Consider the following 19738-nt stretch of genomic DNA (forward strand, 5'->3'; position numbering starts at 1 on the left):
GAAAAACTATCCTCAACCCTACAACTCAAGTCTTTCCCTGTCTCCAACAATCCGAAACTGGGGTATCGTGTGGTTTTTGGGGCCGTAAATTAAATCGAAGATGGCCAGGTTGCTCCTGGTCATGGAACAACACAGCAGCAGGGACATTTGGTGCAACACGTTTTTCAGAAGCCTCAGGGGGATCAGCCTTATCACAAGTTTCAGAAACTGAGGCCGATTTGTCTCCTTGCGGCATTAACAATCCTTCCTCTTGCCCAATTTCAATGGCATCCGAGAAAGCACGAAACTCAACCTCCATTCTCCCTCTTGTGTCAGAACTCCGTCTTGGTACTGCTGATCAGAAGGAAGCGGTAAGGGTAGCTTCTTTACATGCGAAACATTTATCCAGTGCTTTTTCCCATCCACTTTCACTGCTGTTCGGGTGGTCAAAAGGATTTGGTAGGGCCGGCTCCACCTGCTTCCCAGACTCGATTTCCGTTGATAATTTCGCACGAGGACCCACTGTCCTTGTTCCAAGCGATGTCCGGGACCCTCCGGCAGCAGCTGCAGTACTGCTGACACCTGTTGATAAATGGAACACAGATCTTTATTTAAAGCGTACAGATAATCTGTCATCATAGGGTAATCAAGATCACGGAAGGATCTAGGCCTTGGGACACCCCGCACATTGGCTGGCTGACCAAAAACAACCTCATAATGTGACAGCGCAGCCCGAGAATGGGGGGTTACTTGTATTGACATTAATGCTAGGGGCAGCGCATCAGGCCAACTCAAACCCGTACTCTCCTGTATCTTTGCCATCTTCAATTTCAATATGCCATTATATTTCTCAACCAGTCCTGCAGATTGCAGGTGTCGTGCTGCATGAAATTTCTGTTTTATTTGCAATCCCTTACAGATATATTTAACGAGTTCGTCATTGAAAAAATGTACCCCATTGTCTGTCCATATAATTCGGGGCAAACCAAATCGAGGCAGAAACTCTTTAATTAGGGCTTTTGCAGTGTCTAGGGCAGTATTCTCTTTGGTGGGGTATGCTTCAACCCATTTGCTAAACGCACAAACCACCACCAACACATACTTGAGATTGTTTACTCTGTCAAATTTGATATAATCCATCTGTAATACTTCAAACGGCAAAGAGGGGGCGCAAAATTTCCACTAAGGACTGTCTCTCTTCCTCCGGGATTATGCTGTAAACAGACCATGCAGTCTTTAACCACATGGGCAGCAGTCTTGGGGATATTCGAATTATTCCACACTGGGTCCAATAATGCACAAATACCTTTTGCTCCAATGTGGGCAGTGCCATGGGCCATCACTACTACTGCGTACACCAGGGCATTAGGCAATAGCCATCTCTGTCTGTCAGTCAAATCAATCCAGCAATCATTCTTGTCTAACCGCTCTATTTCCTTTTCCCATTCCAATAATTCATCAGGAGTGGCTTCTTTCTGCAATTCTTTAACACTTTCAATAGTATTATCGAATACTGTAGTCTCCGCCACCCATCGATCTGCTACACTGGGGAACATTGTGGACGTTTTAGTTTGTGCTGTTTCCTTCACTACTTGATCGGCAAAGGCATTTCCCTCTCCTGTAGTATCAATGATTCTCTTGTGGGCACTACACTTAATGATAGCCACCTTCTCTGGTAAAGTTAAGGCATTTAACAATCTTTCAATCAAAGGGCCATGTTGTATTCTTTGACCATGGGAGGTAAGAAATCCTCGTTCCCTCCACAGCCGCCCGAAACTATGGGCCACGCCAAAGGCATATTGGCTGTCTGTAAAAATATTTACTCTTAAACCTTCTCTCAGTTCACATGCTCTTAATAATGCTATTAGTTCATCTGCTTGCGCTGAATGCTGAGAAACCCGAGCGGTCTCTACTACTGTTCTAAGGTAGTTATAGCATAAGCAGCTGTTGTCGTGCCATCTGGTAACTTGAAACAAGAGCCATCCACATACAACTCCCCTTGTGGGTCAGATAAAGGGGAGTCAGTGAGGTCTACATGTCCCTTCATTTCTTCTTCAGTCCGAAATATACAATGATGGGTATTGTCCTTTTGGTCACTCGAAGGGAGGGGTAGTAACGTGGCTGGATTCAGAGTGGCACATCGTTTAATTTTAATATGGGGTGCAAATAGAGTTAATTCATAACCAGTCAATCGTACACTTGTGAGGTGCTGAGTATTTGTTCGATTCAATAATATGTCCACAGCGTGAGGTACCATCACTGTGAGATCAGTATTCAAGACAATCTCCTCCGACTGTCGAATGGCCAAAGCCACAGCAGCAGTAGCCCTTAAACAGCTGGGAAGGGCTCTGGCATTATCCAATACGGCCAAAAAATATGCACAGGGTCGTTGCTTCCCGCCAAACACCCTGGGTTAACATTGAAAGAGAACAACCGTCCACTTCATGCACATAAAGTACAAAAGGTTTTCGGTAGTCCGGAGTACCCAGAACGGGCGCAGAGCAAAGAGCAGATTTTAAAGAATTAAAAGCATCTCTACATTCATCCATCCAGGGCAAGGGTTCATGCACATCTTTGGTAACCAAATGCAACAAAGGTTTAGCCAGAAGGGAAAAATTAGGAATCCATTGGCGACAGTAAGAGGTTATGCCTAGAAAAGCACGAACATCACGCTGAGTACAAGGCACAGACATGTTAGTAATAACAGTTATCCGTTCAGGAGTTAATTGTCTCCCAGCTTTTGACAGTAAATGACCAAGGTAGGTCACTTCCTGTCGACAATACTGAAATGTGGACAGGGACACTTTATTACCATTAGCAGCCAAATGGTGCAACACTTAAACAGTGGCCTCTTTGCAACCAGCTGCCGTACCCGATGCCACCAGAATGTCATCCACATATTGGACGAGAACATTACCAGGAGGGAGGACTAACTCATCTAATACTGCTTTTAGAGCTTGGCTATAAATACTAGGGCTTTCAGTATAGCCTTGAGGTGCGCAACAAAACCTGAAACTGTGGCCAAATAATGAGAATCCAAAAATATGACGGCTGTCAGGATGTATGGGGATACTAAAGAAAGCGTTCTTTAAATCAATCACTGAAAAATACTGTGCAGTAGGGGGAATCATAGTCAAGATAGCAGTGATGTCCGAAACCACAGGGTATTAAGGAATCACTATTTTATTAACCTCTCTCAGGTCAATCACAAAACGATAAGTATCTTTATTATCAGGGTCACCATCTAGAGGGGCCTTTTTCAAAATCGGTAAAATGGGGCTACTACAAATGTTTGCTGCCGTTTCTTCTACCACTCCTTTCTTAATTAAATCACGAATGACATGCAATAAAGCCTGTTCACCTTCAGGTGAAATTCGATATTGGGGAATACGTGGTAGATGCGCGTTTGCTTTTAAAGTTGGAGATACAAGGGGTATTTTCAACAATCCGACATCCGTGTCCCCCTTTGCCCAAAGAGTGTGGGGTATATCTGAAAACTGAGGAGGGAGAGGTGCATCTTTGACTAAACATTGACACATACATTCAATAGGAGGCTGCAATGTTAGATACACACCATTAGGAATACAATAATTTTGGACCTGGCCCTCTTGGCAGGGTCATCCCTGAACTTTTTGCCTTCCTCCAATATTCTCTCTGACCTGTTTTTGTTGGTTTAATGACTCTGGGCACTTTACCACTGCTGACCAGTGCTAAAGTGCATATGCTCTCCCAATGTAAAATGTAACTGTGATTGATGTTCCTGATTGGTTCATTGGATTTACTGTCAGTCCCTAGTAAAGGGCACCAGGAGTGCCGGGGCTTGTAAATGCTAATGCTGCTAGTGGGCCTGCAGGCCTGGTTTGCCACCCACAGAAGCAGCCTTTTAAAATGTGTCTAGGGTCTGCCATTGCAGAACATGCGTGCAGTCTGGGACAGTCATGCTGGCTGGGCAGGTGCACACACTTGCCAGCCTCTAAACCTTCCCTTAACTTCATATTAGTCACCCCTATGGTAGGCCCAAGGGCAGGGTGCATTGTAAGTGTAAGGTAGGACATGCTCTGATGAGTGTGGCATGTCCTAATAGTGAATTACAACCAAATTCGTTTTTCACTATTGTAAGGCTAACTGTTCTCTTAGGCCAAGATGGGCTGCTGGAATTATTACACTCCATAATCCCAGCAGGCTCAGGGAACATGGTAGAAAATAAAGTTTAGTATACCTGAACTCAGAATAATAAAATACTTCTTTTAGTAAAGTTTATTTTAATATCCTGTGTTTGCAAATGCTACTTTTAGAAAGTTAGCATTTGCTTGCCTAACCATTTCAGCCCGCCTCTGCTTGGATGTGTATCTGACTTTCTGGGTTATGTGAGTGACAGGGCTGGGGGATGACAGGTGGTGATTGCCAGGATTACACCTTGGTGGGAGGTGGGAGTGCCCCTGGACTCTGAATAGGGCTGTGCTCTGCCACCACAATGCTGGCTCCGCCCCCTGGGGAGCGACTGATGACTCAGCCGACACCTGGCCAAGGAGAGGCGAAGCACTGGCAACAAGGTACTCCTGGCTGCCCCGTCCACACAATGCTGGCTCCACCTCCTGTGGAGCGTCTGATGTACCTGCCCCTGACACTGAAAGAAGACACCAGAGTACACCCAACAAAGTCCTCAGAGACTGAATGAAGTTATGCAGAGGCCCCCCTGGCCTGTGAGAACAAAGAAAATGCTGTATAAAAGTAGGAGCCCTGCTCCTTGTAAATCAGAATCCTGTTTCCCACAAAGAACCTCTGCCCAACTAGAAGGAGAAGAAGACGCTGGAAGGACTGGCCTGCTGCTTGCCTTGCTGAGGAAGGAGAGGAAAAGACTTGCTGAAAAGACTTTGCTGACTTGTGCTAGAAACTTTCTCCAAGGGCTTGACTGAGCTTGCCCCCTGACCTGAGCCACAGGATCATCTGGCTCAACCTGCTCTCTGCCCGTCTGCCGGTATCTGTGAGGATTTCTGCCCCCGCCGGAGCCGTGATCCTGGTGCCCCCAGCCCCTCCTCGAGGCCGTGACCAACTGTGTTTCCCTGTCCCCGCCCAGGAAGAGCCCCGCTCCGCTGAGCCGCCCTTCCCCCGCTGTGGGAAATCGCTGTGTCACCTCGCCTTTGGAGGCTCGCTGCCGTGACCTTGGTGCCCCCCAGCCCCTCCTCGAGGCCGTGATCGACTGTGTCTCCCCCGCCGAAGGAGAGCCCCGCTCCGCCGAGCCGCTCCCCCTGCTGAGGGAAATCACTGTATCACCTTGCCTTTGGAGGCCCGCTGCTGTGCCCCCCACGCTCCCGCCTGAAGCCCCCACCGGACCCCAAAGACCCAGAGAACAGATCCCCGAAGTCCGGACGCCTCCTCCCAAGGATCTTCACCGGGCTGGGGGCCCACAACGTTTTATTTCCCCATACGCTGATCACAAAGGTACGTGCCTACCTCTGAGAAGGCCCTGGGTTAGGCCCTGGGTTTCTCAAAGCTGAGAGCCCCCACCTCCGGAAAAGGCCCAGGGTTTTTCGACGCTCCTCTCTGGTCTCCATTCAACCCGCACCGCGAGATGCATGAGTCGCGGTAGGGTCTCGCTCATTTTCACCGGGGAAAGCGCACAGAAGCGCTAAGAAGCGGCCAGGGAGTCCTAAAGAGGCCTCAGGGACTAAGAACAGTCTAAAAGAACTAAGAGAACCGTTTTTGAAGTAACAGAGACTAAGAAGCAATATTTGAACTATGAGCAAAGACAACACTTGCCTATTTACAACCTTGTGGCTTAGAAAAACGTTATTAATGGTCTTGTGATAAATACTTGCCTGCATATATATTTTTACATAAAGAGAACATATTTTTATATAACTACAGCCTGGTGTCCATTTGTTGGGGGATTGGTATATTTACTGTGTGTGTTATTACAAATGCTTAACTCAGAAACGCCTGGAGAATAGCCTTGGCTGCTCACGCCACGCACCTAGAGGGTGAGCAAGGGTAATTCTAAGGGGTCATCCTTCGCCCTGACTTAGAGGAGAGGGTCCCTGCTTGTCACAAGTGAATACTTGCGCCAACCAGAGACCCCCAATTCTAACAAATAAATACGAGCATGTAGCTTTTTTAATATATCCAATCCTAGCAAATTTTCGCCACAACTGGAAGTAAGCAAGAATGGTGAGTCCACAGTAACAGGGTCAATAGTAAAGGGAAGTGGTTTTGAAACGGGGCTTACCACGGGGATTCCTGAAAATCCCACTGATACGTTATTTTGCCCAGACAGAGCAGCCCCTGGGACCAATGTATGAGCAACAGAACTATTCATTGCTCCAGTATCCACCAAAAACTTTTCAGATGTCCCCATCAATTGCCCCTGTACGTAAGGCCCCTGTTGGTCAACTGGTACTGATATATGGCCCCTGCTCTGTCCGTGGCTGTCTCAAGCATAATTGTTTCCATCATAGCCGTCTTCTCGATAATCCTCATTAAAGTACTGTCTTCCTTGAAAATCATCAAAATAGTTCTTTCCTGACTTATCGCCGGACCTGTCACCACGTCTCATACTATTCCGATCAGTACCTCCTCTGCCTCGTCCTCTATTAAAACCACCCCGTCCGTACAATAATGGACACTGGGCTCGCCAGTGTCCTTCTTGTCTGCAATTGGAACACTGGTTAATCCCTATATTAGGACCCTGACCTCCTCCTCCCCTCATCATTGCTCCCCTTGGGAAGGAGCCCCTTCCTCCCCTTCTACCGTTTTGCCCTCTGCTGACTTGCTGCAGCAGTACTCTGGTTTTCAACTTCTTAACCTTTTTAACCCACGTATCCTTACTCTCATTTTCTCAATGTTCATAATACTGGGCCATGCTAAGAATAACGGAGGGGGTTGAAGTGGTCCAAGTACTTTCCTCAGCCTGTAAACGTGTTTTTATTTCTGGTAACAAATTAGTGACAAATCTATTTACAAATAGCCGTATGCCTCCTTCTGTGGACAAATCCTGTCCACTGAAGTCAATAAATACTTTTTCAAACCGGGTAAAGAAGTCAGATACATTTTCATCCTTCTTTTGGTTGCAGGCTGTTAGCTTATCCCAATCCACTTTTCGAGGGGGAATAAGGGTTTGCATGTATGTAATGTTCGAGCGGGAATAGCTAAAATCTCATCTTTAGGCTTGTCGCCTGGTTTCCGGTCTTTGTCCCATGCCTTAATTTGATCCCAGGTCCCTCCAAGTTTGGCATCATGATATGAATCATTTACCTGTATCCATATATCTACTGGGATCAGAAGACCAAAAAATAACTCGATGTCAGTTAAAGTCAAAAAGGCCGAATTCGCGGCTTCTGTCAATTCTTTATAATAAGCCGTGGGATTCTTTCGAGGGTCAGGAAGCTGAGCTTTTAAGGTAAGAACTTCACTCCGCTTCCAAGGGGTGTAAACCCATTGTTCTTGGATGCGTGCCTCTACACGTGCTCTAGTGACTTGGCCCCCTCCGTCTAATACTTCGGGAATCTCTGGATGGAAAAGAGGGTGCACTTCTCTCATAGGATACTGTGTCCCTACATCTGGACATTTTCTATTCATTCGGTCCCAATAGTGTATCAAAGTTTCGACATTCTGAAACACTTCTTCGACCTGCAAATCAAATTGAAAAGCGTGGTCTTTGATGTTGCACAATATCTGGGGGGCCAGTCCTTCCTGAAAACATTGTTCCCATAAGGAAATCAGTCTTATTGCCATATGTTCCAATGATAGTTGTTGTGTAACCGGTTCAAAATCTTTCATAGTACTCTAGATGGCCTCCAGAGTATAAATCGGATTTCGCATCCATTGGGACGCCTGAATCACTACAGCTCGCCTTTCTTCATCTCCTAAGGATGATCGAGTAAAAACTCGTCGACATCTGAAGAGGCAGCTGTCATCCCCTTAGGGGTAACCGTCATTCCTCTAGCTGGGGGTGTTAAGAATACTGGGGACAAGGGAGAGGCAGCCACCGCCCCAGGTAACAAAGTAATCAAATCTGAGGTAGTTGAACAGAGGGTAGAAGGGGCAGGCAACGGAGCAGGAGGGTGTACAGCTACCCGTATGGTAGCGACCGCTGCTCCCGTCCTTCCTGTCCGGTCCACTGGGACCGCTGGGTACAAACCTTGGGGGGCATATGGAGGTGGAGGGCGAACCTCTAATAGTTCCTCTATTTCGTCTTCTGCCTCGGTTCGGGTCACATAACTTTTATCTGTCTGTAATCGAAACGGTCTATCTAATTGCTCAATATTCTTCTCTACCTTTTCCTTTTCATACGCTACTGCCTTTTGGGTTACAGTCTGTCCTCCTTTGATCTTTCCCAGTTTCTCTTCTCGTATTCGCCGTCGCTTCGCCTCCTTTAACCATAAGATCAAGGAGTCAAACATAGTCTGACGGCTCCTTCTTAAAAATAGTTTATTCTGTAAGTAGTTAATTTTCCTTTCATCAAAAGACCCTGTTAAAGGCCATTGTAATTCTGCATTATCTTTAGTATATTTATTCCACAGTGTATTAAACAAAATGGGAGAAATACCATGTTCAACGTACATGTCAAAACAAGGACTGCCTTCCGGAGGAGCGGGCTGTCTTTCTTCCAGCCGTCCACTTCTCTGACGGCAGCATCCAAAACATAATTTACTAAAACAAGACATTTTTATGAATTCAACAAATCATACCATTCCAACTGCAGTTACACTCATGGACGCGTCCACTCACTACATACTCTTTCACTTTTTAAACCACAACAATTCAATTCACATAACATACTTAAAGTGCATAAGTTTTGATCGATAAAAGTACTCCGGTCATGACTTCACAAATCCATACGACATGTCTTATACTCGAACAGAGCTCGTCGACTCCTGTTCGGGGAATCGATCACCCTGGATTCCAGACCACTGAAAGAATTCACAAAAGAGATAGTCCAGAGACTGCCCTGGGATCATCAGACGGGCGCACCACGAACCCTCTTACAGACTATCCCCCAGTCCTGTGCTGGTTGGGCCGGGCGTTATGGGCGCAACCCCAGACCCCACGCTTACCCAGTTGCTCCTAGGGGCTTTTCCGAAGAGGATTCGGCCGAGTGAGCACCCACCGTGCAACACTAAGGCGTCGGACGTTGTCCCAACTAATTACCGAACAAGTCTGTGGGGCATCTGCCCGTGCAGTCACACCTCTGCCACGTCAGACCCCCAGATTCCCTGTGGTTCACTAACCACTACATTCCATACTCAGTTAACTGTTCTTCTGAGCCACTTCTCAAAAGTGCTCGTTCCAAAATCAACAAAGGATTTTACAATACAATTCACTCACCTGGTGCACTCAGGTCTGATTGCGCGTTCTCCACTGCCAACTTCTTATATAGACCAACGCGGTCAGCTGTTCCCGGGTTAAGCCCGAAGGACTCTAGCGAAGGGTTATTTAGCAGCTGGGAAGGTCACTGGGCCGAAGGGTGGAATTTTCCTTTTCTACCACAAACTGGTTTCTCAATTAGGATCCTTTTTCAGGCCACCACCTCGACCAGAACGCCTCCCCGACCCTCTTCTCCTGCTTACAGGAAGTGACAACCCTATTGCGGAGTCCCGGCAGAGTCGCCAACTGAAGTACTAAAACAAATATACCATAGAGCTATACATGGAAAAGTACCAGTTCTAGAGAAACCAACAGGAAAACCCATATAAGGCACAATAGATTGATTTGAAACTCAGCTCAAGTTATTCCGGGGATAGGTCAGTAAAGGAGCCTCCCTTTCGTTCTGGTGCACGGGAGTACAGGCATGGCGCCTGCAAGAATGTGCTCATCCTACAAGAAAGACAGATTTGACCTTGAGTTTCCTAAGTTAGAATCAATGCTCGGTTCATAACCCAGGCCGACCTTTCAGGCTCTCCTCTCTTCAGATGTCACGTGTTTTCCTCACTAACGAAAGTCACTAATGAAATAGGCCCCGGGAAATTAAACCAAGATGGTGTTTGTCCAGCTCGGGCCCAATTCTTAAGATATACATGGGTCGAGTGTATTTACAAGGGGTTTCTATCAAAGTAGCATTAATATATATTGGATACATTAAGACAATATTATATAATATCGATTTTATATTCCTTCAATTCCCCTGTGGGGATTTGGAGCCCATGGGTAGAGATTCCAGACATGCACTAAAGTTCATTGTAGCAAATGTGAAAAGAAGTATTCTGCAGAGTCCAAAGTCATATTTGTACTGCTTTTGGGTCGTCCACAAATGTTATATTACTCTGAGTCCCTGGCTGGGGTCTGGCCCTGGCAGGTTAGATTAATGACCTTTCTTCCCAGAGTGAAGATCTTCCCTCCAAGGAGAAAAGATAGGTGGAGCTACAAGCCAATCCATCAACTGCTGTTGCTGGGTGCCAGGCACCAAGCTGAACCAAGGTGAAGGCAGCACTGGGGGAAGGGGGGCCATGTGGCCAGAGAGACTGGACAACTTCATTTTGAACAACCCAGAGGTTAGACAAGAAGGAGGGAGCAGGGGCAGGGAAGTGATGTGTTGCTATTTGATAGGACACACAGAGACTTCCTGCCAGTACTTGCACAGGAAGAGAAGCTCTCTGGGGTGTGGTCTGCAGAGGTCGAAGGTGCTGGAGCCTGGCACAATGGGCAGTTGGAAGGGGCACCCCCTGACTGTCCCAGGAATCTGAACAGCACCAGGAGAAGACTCCAGGACCAGTGAGCAGCCGCCTGGTCCACTGCGCAAGGAGAAGAGTGGCGCAGGAGAGGAGACAGGCAAAAGGCTGGCGCAGGGAGCTAGTGAAGACAGCTCCCTGCAGAATGGTACCATCTTGGAGACCCCAAGGGCAAAGGGGAGTGGCTGGGGGTGCCACCAGGAGCAGGAAGACCCAAAAATGGAGAAGATCGGACCCCCAGGGGCTGAGATATGGCCCCTGGAAGGTAGGCGACCTATGACCTTTCATGAGACCAGCGACGAAGCACGTGGGGCTCCGCCGCTGGTCTGTAATGGGACCCCGGGGTGGGTCAAGTCCCGGGGCTGCCCCCCAAAGAAGTAAAGCCGGGGTGTGCCATCGCGCACCCCATGAAGCTGCCCCCACTGGTGCCAGGAGCCCACCCTGGCCCCTGCTGAACACTAAGCCGGGGAGCGCCGTCACGCTCCCCTTGAAGAGTTGCAGGGGGAGGGGCCGGGGAGCCCAACTCTGGGCCCCATGTGGGGAGTCAGGGGCGGGAGGTGCCGTCGCGCCCCCCAGCGAAGAGACTGGAGGGGGCCCGAGACCCCATCCCCAGGCCCGGAAGTCAAGCCGGGAAGCGCCGCAACGCTGCATGTGGAAATGCCTGACAGAGGGCCAGGAGCCCACGCTGGCCCCCGCCGAAGGTAGAGGAGGGGGAGCAGCGTCACGCCCCCAAAGATATCCAGGGGCCTTGGACCCCATCCCCGGACCCCGACAACGAGGAAGAGGCTGGGGGAGTGCCGCCACACTTCCCCGAGGTCCTCACGGGACTGTTGGAGTCTGTGTCCGACGGAGCGGGCAGACCAGAAGTGCTCGGCTGGCTCCCACGGCAGCACAGAAGAGTGCTGGCCGTGCTCACCTGTGTGTCCGGGTAAGCCCGGGCCCCCCACCGAGGCTGGAGAATACGGCAAAGCCGCCACCAGATAGGTGTGGCTGTCCCCGGCAACACGGGAGAGCCGCAAATCCCAGCAGCAGGAGCTTGAAGCGCCCCATAATGCCTCGTACGGCATGGGGAATGGATTGTTTTGGGCGTTTTGGTAATCCCAGAGGAGAGTGGTCACCCTTAAGTGTGAAAAGGTGCTGGGGAGCTGCTGGAGAAGTGCAGTCTCACCCCCAGCACAAAGATAAATCCCACCCTAAGGGGCCTATTAGGATGGCGGACGGACCTGCGTCCGTCCGCCACCCCCGAGGTGGAAGGACCGTCCGCAGGGGAAGCGGCGGTCCCTCCGGTGCAATTAGGATGTGACCGCCACCCTGGCGGTCACATCCTGTATCTTTAACATTGCGGCTTAAAGCAGCACCCGCCACAAGGTTAAAAAAGCATATTTTACATTTACATGCACAAAGCGTCAGCCACCGCGCGGTGCCTGCCGCTTTGTGCATGTAATTGCTGGGAGGTACCATAGGTACCCCCATGTGCACCCCCCACCCCCGACACCCTGGGGGCCCACAACAGGCCACCAAACACCAAAGACCACATGCTTTTCCACGGCGGAAAAGCCGCCGTGGAAAAGCATGTTACACCGCACATCCTAATTTGGCTGGCGATGTCTTGCAGACACTGCCACCAAATAGCCCTCCACACCCCGTGAATCAGCGGCGGACGGACCTGCCCTCCGCCGCTGGTCCCACCGCAATCCCACCGCCATCCTAATATAGTGGTGGGTGTTTTCTGTGGCCGCGGCAGTGAATCCGCATCCTCCAGGCCGGCGGTGGCTTCCGCCGGCCAGGAGGATGCAAATTCACTGCCATCCTAATCGGCCCCTAAGTTTCTTGAGGATTTAAAAAGAATAACCCCTCAACAGTTAGGCGAAGATTGCATCACATCCTAGGCTGGAACTTTTGTTCTACAGCTGGGCGTGCATTAAGAAGTGTATCAAAGAGTGCAGGGCTGATTTGGAGATGTCTTGAAGAAGGGCAACCCCTGGAGGTGAAACAGTGTAATTACATTGAAATGCATTTACTAATGGTTATTTATTTCAGAGGGACTGAATTTCACGTTTATAAAGTGATGTCATAAGCAAAGTGGGGTTGTGTTGTCAGACAGGGTGTCTGGCTGTATATGTGTAATCCTGTGATCATCTGTGATGCCTTTAGGGGCTGTAATTTCAATGCATTTTTAATGGTATCCAAATATTATGAGTACTACATTCTACAGTGGTGCTTAAACATGTATTCTTGCTGCTGCTGTTAGGTGAGGAACAACCCAAACTGTTAGCCCTTAAGATGTAGAGGTGCATACTTTATGGTCAGTAGGAGATGATCAGTTAGGGTTATGTTTCACCAAGGCAAGTGTACCCATTTTTAATGCTGGTCGACGTAATGGGGTGGGTCGCCACTGGGATGGTGCCAGTGCGCAGGCCCCATGCCCCAGTTTATGATCCACTAACTGCATTGGGGGCAAGATCATGTGCATACATGGGAGTAGTGGTACTAGACCCCACCCCCCTGAGGGACTGGTGGAGATGTCATGCAATGTCACAAAGTAATTCCAACAGCTTATGTATATTTGTAAATTGGTTCATAGTATTGAGTAGTGTGTGTGTTTAATAAATGTACTATTACTTTTATAAAGCAAAGTACAGACTGGACAATCAATTATTGAGTGTTATTTTTGTGCACCTGCAAATGGCGATTACTAGCCCACACCACCTCCCTTGAGTAAGCCTCAGATTGCTCTGCAACGCTACCCTCTGAGAGTCAGGCGCTACAATTGGGTGTTTTGGTTCCCAGTGAAGGACAAATGTAGTCATGTTATTTATGCAGGCCTCACAGATGCTGCCTCGTTTTCCAACACTCCATATTCCGGATTCTATATTTTACATTTTCCTACTTTGTGTGTGTTTTTAACTGAGTTTTTCACTCTTTTTCTATTACTTTCTGTTTTCATTTCTTTTTCTTACTTTCTTAATTCCTACCATTTCTTTTCCGCCCCAGCCTACCCAGAACCATGGCAAAGGGCCTGGGGAAGAAGGCTAGGGGCAGGCTCGGAGTCAGATTGAGAGCCGCAACTGCCTTCCTTGTAGTAGGCGGCGCCCACATAGGGTGCAGGCACGGGCCTCATTTAGTGAGGTGGAGGTGGCCGCACTTTTTTTTTATCCAGCGCCACCTCCCCTTAACCCTGGAGGCAGGCATCAAGCCTGGGTCCGGGTAAGGCTCAGAGAGCAACACCGGCGGTGGGTAAGGGTGCGCCGGGCAGTGTTTCACTGCTCTGGGGTCTGGCACACCCCTAACCAATTGATGCACTGGTGGTCCGATATTCTGGACCAGGAGCAGGCCCTGCTGGACCTGCTAGGTGTTGAGGCCCTGGGGCTTGGTGAGTAATTATTTATATTGGCTGGTGCGGCTTTTGGTGCATATTCCAGATCAGCGTTGCGGAAAAGTGATCTTAAGGACATTTTGCATGACCCTAAAATGGCAGATTTACGCACCCGATAAAAAAAAAGGTTTATTGCTATGCAGCGTGACTCAAAATGAAAAGGAAGCTCATACACTGCTAGATATAATATTTGGATGTATAGACCTGGTTCTTTGCAACGTGGGGCCGCCCTGCAAATTTTGCTCCAATAGTGATGCTTATTGCCGGACCCTGTCATGGCGCCTTTAAGACAGAACTGATCAATGTTTAAATCAATCTAGACTGTTTTGTACGATTCGCTGGATGCGTGTGATGATTTCTGGAAGACCCTTGCTTGTGTTATTACCAAAGGGGAAGTAACAGGTACATATCTTTGATTTAAGTCAAACTGAGCTAATCCTGACAATGTTAAGCTCCTAAATACCATGTATTTTAAATGAAGAGCAAGACTATGGTATGACAAGTTTCTGTTTGACCTTCTCCTAGGCCAGCATTTTGATAAGAGGGGGGGATCTATCTTAAAAACCAAAGTCATGCTTCTGATATGCAAGTGGATGTGCCACCCTCATCCTTATGCTTGATTTAATATGGAAAACATTTACCATTGTAGCTCTTGTTGGTCCTTGCCCTATAAGTGAAACAGACGGAGTCAGTTCACTCACCTCTCACTAATTGTGCGTTTCAGTGATATACTGATGAGTGGATTTACTTAAGTTCAGAGACAGTCTTATATTGGGGGCATCAATCAGTTATATAGGGCTCCATTCCCATCAGCCTTTTACCTGTATTTTCTTTTGTGAAGAAGACCTGCGGTGAGAAGGTACATATCCTTCCAATTTAACCCCGCTAAAATGTCTGAAACGTGAAACCCTCTCAGCAACTGGGTTCTAGGAGATGATGTAACCTGGAGGGCAGTAGCTGACAAGTTACTTCCTGGGAAAGACTTACTGTGACACTCCCACCTGCACCATCCCCTAACTATCTTTATGGCAGTAGTACCCTTACTCAACCCAGAGGACCTGGAGCGCAGACACTTGTTCCGTACAATATTTACAAACAGACATTAGCTTTCAGTACCATAGGGTAAAATATAGAAAAAGGACTGACCCAGCACTCCCCAGAGAAGAAGAAGGACTCTTGCTGGAAACTAAAAAGGGAAATAGGACTTCCAGCACATAAGCAGAAGCTTACTAAACTAAAAGTCTGCCTTCTTGGAACTGTACAAATTGCTCCCTTTTTCACACCCACATCAAAACTGCAAGAAAGAGGAGGATGTTTCCCTCCTCCTGCAAGGCTGCCTGACCTTCAAATGGCGGAGATCAGATCCCTTTTATCGATATCTCGACGCGCTCACTGTCACAGCCATATGGAGATTTGGGTCGGGAGCCCTCTGATACTGCCACAGCTGTTAAACAACTGTTAACCAAGCAGGCCAAAGCTGTGTTGGCATAGCGAGTGGAAACTTTGTAGTTGCAAAGTCTGTGGCTGCCTTGTCTGTAGGTACCTCGCCTTTCTACGACTTCCCAGAAGTGATCCTCACCCTTATGCTCTAGAGAGTCAACAACCAGCCCTAGGGCAACAGCACGAAATCTCTATACTACTCGCACTTTCCCCTCTACGGACGGTTTCTGGAAACTCTAGCCCACCCTTCCTTATAGGGTGCCTGCCCCCGCCCCACTAAGTCACTATGCCATACGCCACATCAGCCTACTCTAACCCCGCTTCTGTGAACCACTTAAAACTGCAAGGCCTGAACTCCTTTGCAATCAGCTTCCCCCCTAACCTCTCACCCAAAGCGAAAAAAAAACTTTTTAAAAAACTGCTCAGACAACATCCTGAATCACTATTCATGGACATCTATCACTGCGCCTCCAACTGACAAGTAAGAATGGATCACATCTTCCACACTGAAAGACCCAAAACATGGAACTCCATCCTCAGATCGCAAATCAATATCTCCAAAATGACTAACACATCCCATAGCTGCAAACTGACTTTCTCAGCCCCTAACCACACTAGGCGAAATGGGAACACCACCGGGACCATCTACTCCAATGGCACAGTCCTGATACAAGCCAACAATGGCAACCTAGAAATCTTTGATGCACTCTTCTCATCCCTCTGGACTTCTCCCTCCCACGCACTCCTCCGCCGCCCACCCATCCTTCTCTCCCTGAAGAACCCGACCCGACAACAGAACTTACCCTCCATCCCGGGGCCCCTAACCACAGTAGGTGAAATGGGAACACCACCGGGACCATCTACTCCAATGGCACAGTCCTGATACAAGCCAACAATGGCAACCTAGAAATCTTTGATGCACTCTTCCCATCCCTCTGGACTTCTCCTTCCCACGCACTTCTCCCCTGCCCACCCATCCTTCTCTCCCTGAAGAACCCGACCCTCCAACAGAACTTACCCTCCATCCCGGGGCACCCTAGTAATAACACCTGCCTCCTGCCGTGAGACACCACCTCCAACACTACCAGAGAGAAGAAGACCCCTCTACCCCTGTCTGGGAATCTCCCTCTCCCGACTCCCCCTCCCTCCCTCCAAACCCATTTCGAACGACTTAAAAACGCAGTACGTGACTCCCAACCCCCTCCCCAGTCCCTCATGCAATTTAACATCCACAACCCAAAATGGTAAGCAGATATTATAGCGAATTTTTATTATCAATGTGACATAATATCGAAGTTATTATATCGATGGTAAAGTATATCGATTGATAAAATATCGATTACAAAAATATCGTTTTCAGTATGTGTAATTATATATCGGATGCAAAAATATAGTAAGGCAAAATATTGTTGTAAAAAAATATCGATATATAGTAATTATTAGTAAAATTTGTTTATTTTTTAGAAATGTTTAGTGTTTTTTAATAATTAATCATTTCAATGTGTTTTTTAAATGTTATTTTTATTAAAAAAATTAAAATTGAAATATAATTTTAGGAGCGGGATGTTGGGTTTATAGGGGATAAGGGTGGGGAGTGTTTTAAAATTGTAAATATTAGAATTAATATATTTAAAAAAAATTAAAAATATTTAAATAAAATTGAAAAAAAAATTGTAGCAGGATGTTGGGTTTAAAAAAAATTCATAAATTTAAAATTTTTTAAAAATGTTTAATAAAAAAAAAAAATTTAGTAGTGGGATGTTGGGTTTATAGGGGATAAGGGTGGGGAGTAATTAAAAAAAACATTTTTAAAAAAAATTGATGGAAAAATGTAATAGAAAAAAAATGAATAAATAAAAAATTTGTATTGGGATGTTGGGTTTATAGGGGATAATGTTGGGGAGTGTTTTTATAAATTACAACATAGAATAAATATGAAAATAACATTTTTTAAACAAAATTAATAAAAATGATTTATAATTATTTAAAAAATATATTTTAATCAAAAATGTTGATAATGATATGTAAAAATTATAATTTTTTAATTTGTAAAAAAAATTAACATATATTTAAATAATTTAATAATATATCTATGTTTAGAAAACACATATTATATTACTATATTATAATATTTATTGGTATACATTTTTATTGAGGTACTATAAATATTTTATTGGTTTACAGCCAGTACTGAAATTTAATGTATATTGGAGTGGGAATAGTAAATTATATTTAATTAGTGTCCAGCACCTACCACAATGTAATGAAGACTGCAGTGGGAATAGTATGTTATAATTAATTAGTGTCCAGCACCTACCCCAATTTAATGTAGACTGGAGTGGGAATAGTAAATTATAATTAATTAGTGTCCAGCACTTACCCCAATTTAATGTAGAGTGGATTGGGAATAGTAATGTATAATTAATTAGTGTCCAGCACATACTCAAATTTAATGTAGACTGGAGTGGGAATAGTAAATTATAATTAATTAGTGTCCAGCACTTATCCAAATGTAATGTAGTTTGGAGTTGGAATAGTAAATTATAATTAATTAGTGTCCAGCACTTACCCCAATTTAATGTAGAGTGGACAGTGAATATTAATTTATAATTAATTAGTGTTTAGCACCTACCCCAATATAATGTTGACTGGAGTGGGAATAGTCAATTATAATTAATTAGTGTCCAGCACTTACCCCAATTTAATGTAGATTGGAGTGGGAATAGTAAATTATAATTAATTAGTGTCCAGCACTTACCCCAATTTAATGTAGAGTGGAGTGGGAATAGTAAATTATAATTAATTAGTGTCCAGCACTTACCCCAATTTAATGTAGACTGGAGTGGGAAAAGTAATTTATAATTAATTAGTGTCCAGCACCTACCCCAATTTCATGTAGACTGGAGTGGGAATAGTAAATTATAATTAATTAGTGTCCAGCATTTACCCCAATTTAATGTACAATGGAGTGGGAATAGTAAATTATTTATGACTATGAATAAATGTGTACAATGTTTGTGTAGTTGGAATGTTTTATTTTTTTAATCACATGAAAAAACAAACAGGAAACATTAGTATTACATTTTTATTTCATACTAATTAATTTTGTTAAATATATTTCACACAAAAATTTATGTTAATTATACATTTTTATATTTGTTTGAAATTGTACATTTTTATAAAAACAAAAAGTTTTTATATAGTCTTAAGTATTGTTTTAAATGATAACAAAAAAGTACAATTTTTTTACATGATATATAACTTTTTTTAATTGTTATACATGTTGGTTGTACATACAGTTTATAAATTAATATTAATATTAAAAGTATTAATATTATTTTTTGAAAAAATATATTGAAAAGAAAAAAATATTTTAACACAGCTATATTTTTATACAAATTCAAAATTAGCTTTACAATGTTTTGTACAATTATTCATGTATTAATAATTAAATTAATAAATATTATGTATTTTATAATATTTATTTTTATAATTTTACAAAATATATACATTTTGTTAAGTATTTTAATACAAATACCAAAAACATATTTATTTTTAACATAGAATTTATTTTTAATTTAGTAAAGGAATATTTTAGAAAATGAAATAATATGTTTCTAAGTTTAATCTATTTTATTAGTTTTGGGTCTTTTATTTTGTAACCGCTTTAGGTCGTTTTGTATCATTTGGATGAAGACAAGCTTGCGGTTGGGATACGCTTCACTTCGCTAAAGGTAAGGTTTGTTTTATATGTTTTAAGTGTGTTTTAAAGTACTTTTGATAGTAGTGTGATACTATTTAGTGTTGTTAGAAGTAAATTAGTTATATTAAACTGTTTAATATGTTGTATTTACGTATGGTGGATTTACGTATGTTTACCTTGTTTTAGGCTTGTTTGTATAGTTAGTATTTCGATGTTAAAAGTATATTTTGGTGAAATATAATGTTACTAGTGATGTTAGTAGGTGTTTATGTGTATTTTTATGTGGGTGGGAATGTATGTTTTATATATTTTTGTTGCAGGTGTTCATGATATCGGAAGTTGTCGTGTTTGTTAGTTTTATTAACTAATGGATTTTGAACACTTCTTTACATTTTTCCGGTTTCCTGGACGTTTGTTCTATATTTTACAATTTTTCGGGTTTTTTATGGTTATTCGAAGGATATTCGTTGAATGAATTATTCAGTTTTGGGACAGTTGTATTTTTTCATTTTTTTTGGGGCAAACTTTTTCCTAACTGGATTGTTTTGGTGAAGATGGATTCTACAGTACTTGGAA

The 19738-nt window shown here is 44.7% G+C and overlaps 1 protein-coding gene across 1 annotated transcript in view; it reads right to left on the reverse strand.

Moving 5' to 3' along the window:
• Positions 1–443: 443 nt before the first annotated feature.
• LOC147718166 (uncharacterized) overlaps positions 444–19738 on the reverse strand; it is a 104477-nt gene continuing 85182 nt past the window's right edge. Inside the window, exon 4 of the mRNA XM_086919236.1 lies at positions 444–561. The gene's annotated coding sequence lies outside the window, so the exon portion shown is untranslated. The remainder of the gene's footprint in view (positions 562–19738) is intronic.

Source organism: Lissotriton vulgaris, chromosome 4_2 (assembly GCF_964263255.1).
Source record: "Lissotriton vulgaris chromosome 4_2, aLisVul1.2, whole genome shotgun sequence".
In the NCBI taxonomy this organism is placed as follows: domain Eukaryota; kingdom Metazoa; phylum Chordata; class Amphibia; order Caudata; family Salamandridae; genus Lissotriton; species Lissotriton vulgaris.